The sequence below is a fragment of the Cryptomeria japonica genome, unplaced genomic scaffold (genome assembly GCF_030272615.1).
Source record: "Cryptomeria japonica unplaced genomic scaffold, Sugi_1.0 HiC_scaffold_19, whole genome shotgun sequence".
In the NCBI taxonomy this organism is placed as follows: domain Eukaryota; kingdom Viridiplantae; phylum Streptophyta; class Pinopsida; order Cupressales; family Cupressaceae; genus Cryptomeria; species Cryptomeria japonica.
This window is the reverse complement of record NW_026728841.1, coordinates 723,544-730,774: the sequence shown is the minus strand read 5'-3', so window position 1 is coordinate 730,774 and position 7,231 is coordinate 723,544.

Genomic DNA, 7,231 nt, shown 5'->3' with positions numbered 1-7,231 from the left:
AAATCAGACAATTTAAGGGTTGGCAGTTCTTCTATCTTAGCTTTCAACAATTCAAATCCCTTGTTGGCTTCCTTTGTCCAGTTAAAGTGACATTTAATTCCTCCTTTAATGGTGTTGAGTATAGGAGCACAAACATGGCTAAAGTTTCTCACAAACTTCCTATAAAAGGATTCCATTCCATGAAAACTCCTAACATCACTTATTCCCCTAGGTATAGGACAATTTAGTATTGCTTCTACTTTACTTGGATCCATCTTTAAGCAACCTTGTGAAATAACAAAACCAAGGTAAACTAACTCTGTTTTCAAGAACTCACATTTTTCAAGGTTGATTTTGAGTTGAGCCTCCTTCAACTTCTTCAAGAGCATCTCCACATGCTTAAGGTGCTCCTCCTTGGACCTACTAAAGACCAAAATGTCATCAAGATACACTATAATAAATTTACCAATAAACTCAACTAAGACTTCATTCATGAGCCTTTGAAAGGTACTAGGTGCATTGGCGAGACCAAATGACATCACCAACCACTCATATAGGCTAGGCCTACATTGGTTCTAAAGGTTGTCTTCCATTCATCACCAAGTTTGATTCTTATCTGATGATAACCATTCTTCAAGTCCACCTTTGTGAAGTAGTTTGCTCCACCTAGATTGTCCAATAGGTCCTCAATCCTTGGCATGGGAAACCGGTACCTTATAGTGATCATATTGGTTCCTCTTGAGTCATTGCACATCCTCCATTTTCCTCCTTTCTTAGGAAATAATACAGTAGGAACAACACATGGACTCAAACTCTTTTTAATAAACACCTTGTCCAAGAGTTCTTGCACTTTTTTGGCGATCTCTTCATTTTGGCTAGGTGTCATTTTATAAGTAGCTTTGTTAGGCAAATTTGCCTCTGGTATCAAGTCTATTTGATGATTTATATCTCTCATTGGAGGCAAAGAATCAGACATATAATCTCCTATGACTTATGCATATTGCTTTAGTAAACCTTTCACCTCTTGAGGCACTTCACTCATTGGGTCTGCCTTAGCTTCATCTTTCGGCTTTATCACTATAGAATGGCCTTGATTACCTTCTTGTTTCAATACTTTAAGGAACTCTTTACCACTTAGCAACATAACACTTGACCCTACTTGTTTTTCCTCCTTTGGATCAGGTAATGGATCCATCTGACACTTCTTGCCATTCTTGGTGATGAGATAGTTGTTCTTTTCTTCATCATGACTAGCTTTCACATCATATTGTCATGGACGACCCAAAAGAAAATGACAAGAATCCATAGAAAATATGTCACATAGTAATTTTTCCTTGTACTCACCAATTTAAAAGTCCACCCATGCTTGTTCTTCAACTAAGACATGTTGACCCCAGTTGAGCCATGACACCTTATAAGGAGTGAGATGAGGCAATCTTTTCAGTCTAAGTTTATCCACCATTTCAATTGAGACAATATTCTCTGTGGAGCCTGAATCCACAATCACCTTAAAAAATTTCCCATTTGTTATGGTGGATGTTTTACTTATTATGGATGTTGTTATATCATTTTGGATTACATGTATTGTGTTTAAAAGTTTTGTTAAGTTTATCTATTGGTTAGTGTTTGAAGTAGTTTTATTTTTGGTGTCACTGATTCACCCCCCCTTAGTGCATTTCAATTCCATCAAAACTACCCCTATTACCCTTTGGCTTGCATCACACTCTACTATAAACAACTGACTGAAATCAGACAATTTAAGGGTTGGCAGTTCTTCTATCTTAGCTTTCAACAATTCAAATCCCTTGTTGGCTTCCTTTGTCCAGTTAAAGTGACATTTAATTCCTCCTTTAATGGTGTTGAGTATAGGAGCACAAACATGGCTAAAGTTTCTCACAAACTTCCTATAAAAGGATTCCATTCCATGAAAACTCCTAACATCACTTATTCCCCTAGGTATAGGACAATTTAGTATTGCTTCTACTTTACTTGGATCCATCTTTAAGCAACCTTGTGAAATAACAAAACCAAGGTAAACTAACTCTGTTTTCAAGAACTCACATTTTTCAAGATTGATTTTGAGTTGAGCCTCCTTCAACTTCTTCAAGAGCATCTCCACATGCTTAAGGTGCTCCTCCTTGGACCTACTAAAGACCAAAATGTCATCAAGATACACTATAATAAATTTACCAATAAACTCAACTAAGACTTCATTCATGAGCCTTTGAAAGGTACTAGGTGCATTGGCGAGACCAAATGACATCAACAACCACTCATATAGGCTAGGCCTACATTGGATCTAAAGGTTGTCTTCCATTCATCACCAAGTTTGATTCTTATCTGATGATAACCATTCTTCAAGTCCACCTTTGTGAAGTAGTTTGCTCCACCTAGATTGTCCAATAGGTCCTCAATCCTTGGCATGGGAAACCGGTACCTTATAGTGATCATATTGGTTGCTCTTGAGTCATTGCACATCCTCCATTTTCCTCCTTTCTTAGGAAATAATACAGTAGGAACAACACATGGACTCAAACTCTTTTTAATAAACACCTTGTCCAAGAGTTCTTGTAGTTTTTTGGCGATCTCTTCATATTGGCTAGGTGTCATTTTATAAGTAGCTTTGTTAGGCAAATTTGCCTCTGGTATCAAGTCTATTTGATGATTTATATCTCTCATTGGAGGCAAAGAATCAGACATATAATCTCCTATGACTTATGCATATTGCTTTAGTAAACCTTTCACCTCTTGAGGCACTTCACTCATTGGGTCTGCCTTAGCTTCATCTTTCGGCTTTATCACTATAGAATGGCCTTGATTACCTTCTTGTTTCAATACTTTAAGGAACTCTTTACCACTTAGCAACATAACACTTGACCCTACTTGTTTTTCCTCCTTTGGATCAGGTAATGGATCCATCTGACACTTCTTGCCATTCTTGGTGATGAGATAGTTGTTCTTTTCTTCATCATGACTAGCTTTCACATCATATTGTCATGGACGACCCAAAAGAAAATGACAAGAATCCATAGGAAATATGTCACATAGTAATTTTTCCTTGTACTCACCAATTTCAAAGTCCACCCATGCTTGTTCTTCAACTAAGACATGTTGACCCCAGTTGAGCCATGACACCTTATAAGGAGTGAGATGAGGCAATCTTTTCAGTCTAAGTTTATCCACCATTTCAATTGAGACAATATTCTTTGTGGAGCCTGAATCCACAATCACCTTAAAAAATTTCCCATTTGACTTACAAGTGGTCCTAAATAAACTTTTCCTTTGTGGTGTCTCTTGATCTTGGGGTTTCTTGAGCATTGTTCTTCTCATCATTAAGTTTTATCCATCTATCATTAGCCCTGCCTTTCTGATTAGAGAGGTCTCACTTTGAGTATCCTCCTCTTGCACTAACTGATTCCTTCTTTCACCCATGTATGAGCTGGTTGAACTCAAGGCCTTTCTCGGGCACCTACTCATGGTATGTCCAACTTGATTGCAGTGATAACACCTACCAGTGAAGACTGTATTTCCTCTTCCTGAGCTTCCAAACCTACCCCTAAAATTGCTTCTTCCTCTATAGGGTCCTCTATATGTTCCTCTTTGGGAGTCCCCACTTCCTTCTTGCTTTTGAGGTTCTTCATTTCTTGAAGCATTCTCCCCTCTACCAAAGGTTCCTCTACCTCTGAAGTTTTTACCACCTCTATGTTTCTGATTTTGCTCATTTCTCCTTTTGTTGTTTTCCTCTACCCTTAATGCCAACTGAAAACACTTATGAACAGTTTCTGGTATGAGGATGCTTATTTCATTTTGTATATTTTGCCTGTCCATTCATGTACCTGGCCAATTTCTCCACTTCATTCTCATTCTTCCTAGCCCTCAAACTTAGCTTGTGGAATTCCTTAGTTTATGCATTAACATATAGCTCCATTTGTTTCAAATTTTGCAGTCTCTTGTTGATTTGGACTTCATAATCCCCTGGTAGGAATTGATCCTTAAGCCTTATCTTCTTACGCTCCCATGAGGTTATCTTTTTCTTTCCAACTTGTACCCTTTCTTCTTGCATCATGTTCAACCAAACTAATGCTCATCCTCTCAATCTTGACTTGGCCACATTGACTCTTTTCTCCCTTGCTACCTCCTTGTAATCAAAATGAATTATTTAATGCCTCTATCCAATCTAATATCTTCTCTCCATTGAGATTTCCTCCATAAGTGGATAATCCATCCAAGTTATCTTTGGAAATGGATTTGACTGCATCCAAGAATAGATTTTGGTCTTGTGGAATTGCTACTATTGTCTGATCCTCCTCATCTTCCACTTCTTCATTTGTCTTATCTCCCAATCTATCTTAACCTTCCCCTTCTCCTTCTTAACATCTTTGTTTCCTTTACTTCCTTCCTGATCCTTTAATCCTTCTAGCATCTCTGTCACCATCTGTCGGCTGGCTTCTGGATTCATTGCCTTTGGAGGCTTTGAAAATGCTATTGATTCCTCATAGTATGACATACACCAATGTTTCAAAAGGGTGGCTCTGATACCACTCTGATGCAGAGAGTCTTGGAGCTAATCCTATTCACCTTCTTGGTTTACTTGTCTTACTTAACCCTCTAACTCCTCAAGCCCATCCAATGGCACTTGGTAGGGGTTTTTATACTTATACCTCCAAGGTCTCATCCACTTTGGCTTTCCTCCAAGGTATAGCCACTGATCTCACACAATAAACTCTTCCTATTGAGGTTGCCACCTCAATCTCTACACACTGCTCCTAAGGCTCCAATACCCTTTGCACAAGATCACAATACACCAATTTGTTCTATGTGTTCAAAATTCATTTACATAATTACTTTGATGTCTTTTAGGGGTTTAAGCACCTTCAAACCCATTGCCAAGCTTTCTTAACCTCTCTTGGTCTCTACCGGTTCCAAATAGGCCTAATACAATTAGCTCTCCATTAGTGGTTTACAAGACTTAGTTTGAAATTTTCCCAGACAAGGCCACAGTTCCCTATTTCAGAGTTACAAACAATGCTGAAGAATTACATTTGGGTTTTCCGTACACATGTGGGAACCAAAACTGTCCTATTTTCAAGGGTTTAGGCCTACCGGGTGACTCACAAATTTGTTCTTGAAAAGGTTCACCAGTCAAAACATTTGCCAAATATAATTAGGGATTCTTCAAGGTAACTCAAAGTGCTTTCCAACCACGTGTCATTTTGTCTTCTACCAATCCACTTGTGCTTTGAAACCACACATCTTTTGTTGTCCTAACTCACCAACTCCTAGTTGTGAGCATAGGGTTTCATTGTAGCTCCTCCACCAAGGCCTGGAAGGACACACAACCTATTCTAAAATTATGTACAGACCCTAACCTATCATTCCACATGATTACAACTAGTTCCATCAATGGATGCTCAGGTTAGAGCTATTTTTGCCCTTAAACCCTACTTTGCAAGGGTTTTAAACCTAGTCATGGAGAATGGATTAGATCTCTACAACCAAACACAATTAGAATTGATAATATACCTTTCTAGAAAGATTATTCAACAAAATCACATGCCCTACAATGAGATTCTACTGACAAGTCCATACTAGACCGTACAATGAAGCAAAAACAAGGAAAAACTATCAAAACGGTGAAAAGACAAGATTTCTTTAAAACACAAAACTTGATTTTTTGCATTCCAGATCCTCCAACCCATACAATGAAGTTTTTTTTGGCTTAGATTCTCATGATTTAGCTGATTGAACCAAATTTTCAACACTAACATCCAAAAATGTAACTTTTGCAAAATGTTGCTTCGTAACTTTTACATCTTTTCATCCTAATAATGCAACTTTGCACCAAAGTACATTCCAAGGCTCAAAAGGCCCTCAATGCATTCTAGGAGACTTCAAAACAATATATTGTACCCTAATACATAATGATGCTTTTCTGGGGTGGTACACCTATGACCATCATCAACATTACATCTTTTGGGATACCAGCATCCTGAACACAACAAAAGCTTGGACAACTCAACCATGACTTCCTGGAGTCCCAAATGGTTGGTCCATAATTACAACTTGGAAGACACATAAAAGACTTTAAGAACAAAACAAAATTTTCCTGGAGTGATAGGTGCCCTGCACCATACTAGCACCAGCACATCCAAACCTAATCTAATCCATTACAATATTAGTTAATTAAAATATCCTTAAAGAAGGAGGCTCAATATGCATTTATTCAACTTTACGTAGATTGGATTCAAATATCGATGATGTTACATTACATGATTTAGAAAGAACATGAAAGCAAGAGAAGAGAGAAGGATAGGACAACTAGATGTTGATCCATGAAGCCAAGATCTTGGGTCCCTAGTGATGGCTAGCATTGCCACTTGACCATGTGGAATCTGGAGGTCATAGACATAGTCACATGGCCAAAACACTCAAGCAATGAATAACAATAGGGGTAGGCTTACATACATACCATACATGACATATACACGTCAAACATTATCAATGAGTAAACATCCCCCAAATGGGAAGAAATACCATACATCTCGATTATATATCCATTCATATAATTGAGTAGATACAACACTCATACAAATATACAAAACATAAGGCATCAATGCATGAAATAATATGGCATTCCAATACGTGGTAACACATAACAGACAAGACTAGTCATGCATGGCAATCTCATGATTATCAATTACTCCACATCAATAGAGAAGGCATGAATATCTTCCAGCTACTACTCAACTACTAGGACTTGGATGCTAGAGTGAAAGTATAGGGTGTGTCATCATGTGTGCACAAAGGGATGACACCAAACAAAACTAGACATCATCTCATATGAATGAGAATGTATGGTCAAACAAGTCCCAATGCTCCATGAGTGGGCATGTCTTCCTAAGCCATCTTTAGCCTCTATGAGCACTCAAGGCATGCAAAGGGCATCCAATTATCTTTGTTAACTTTATTACCTTTTTTTAATTTAGTTGTCACTTGATTACAAGACTCCTACACAACATGATCAAGCCTACAAACTACTTTGGGCCAAGGACATGTTGGGGAGCCACTTCCATAATCCATACAATAAATATTTGTTAAATATTTATGACCAAGTGATTTTGAAGTATAGTGGAAATTAAAACCATGAGCTCTTTAAAATATCCAATCATGAAAAAGGTTGGAGAGGGAATAGTAAATTGCAAGGAAAAAATTGCACACAAAGGGATACTTTGGTCAAAGATTGATTTATTTT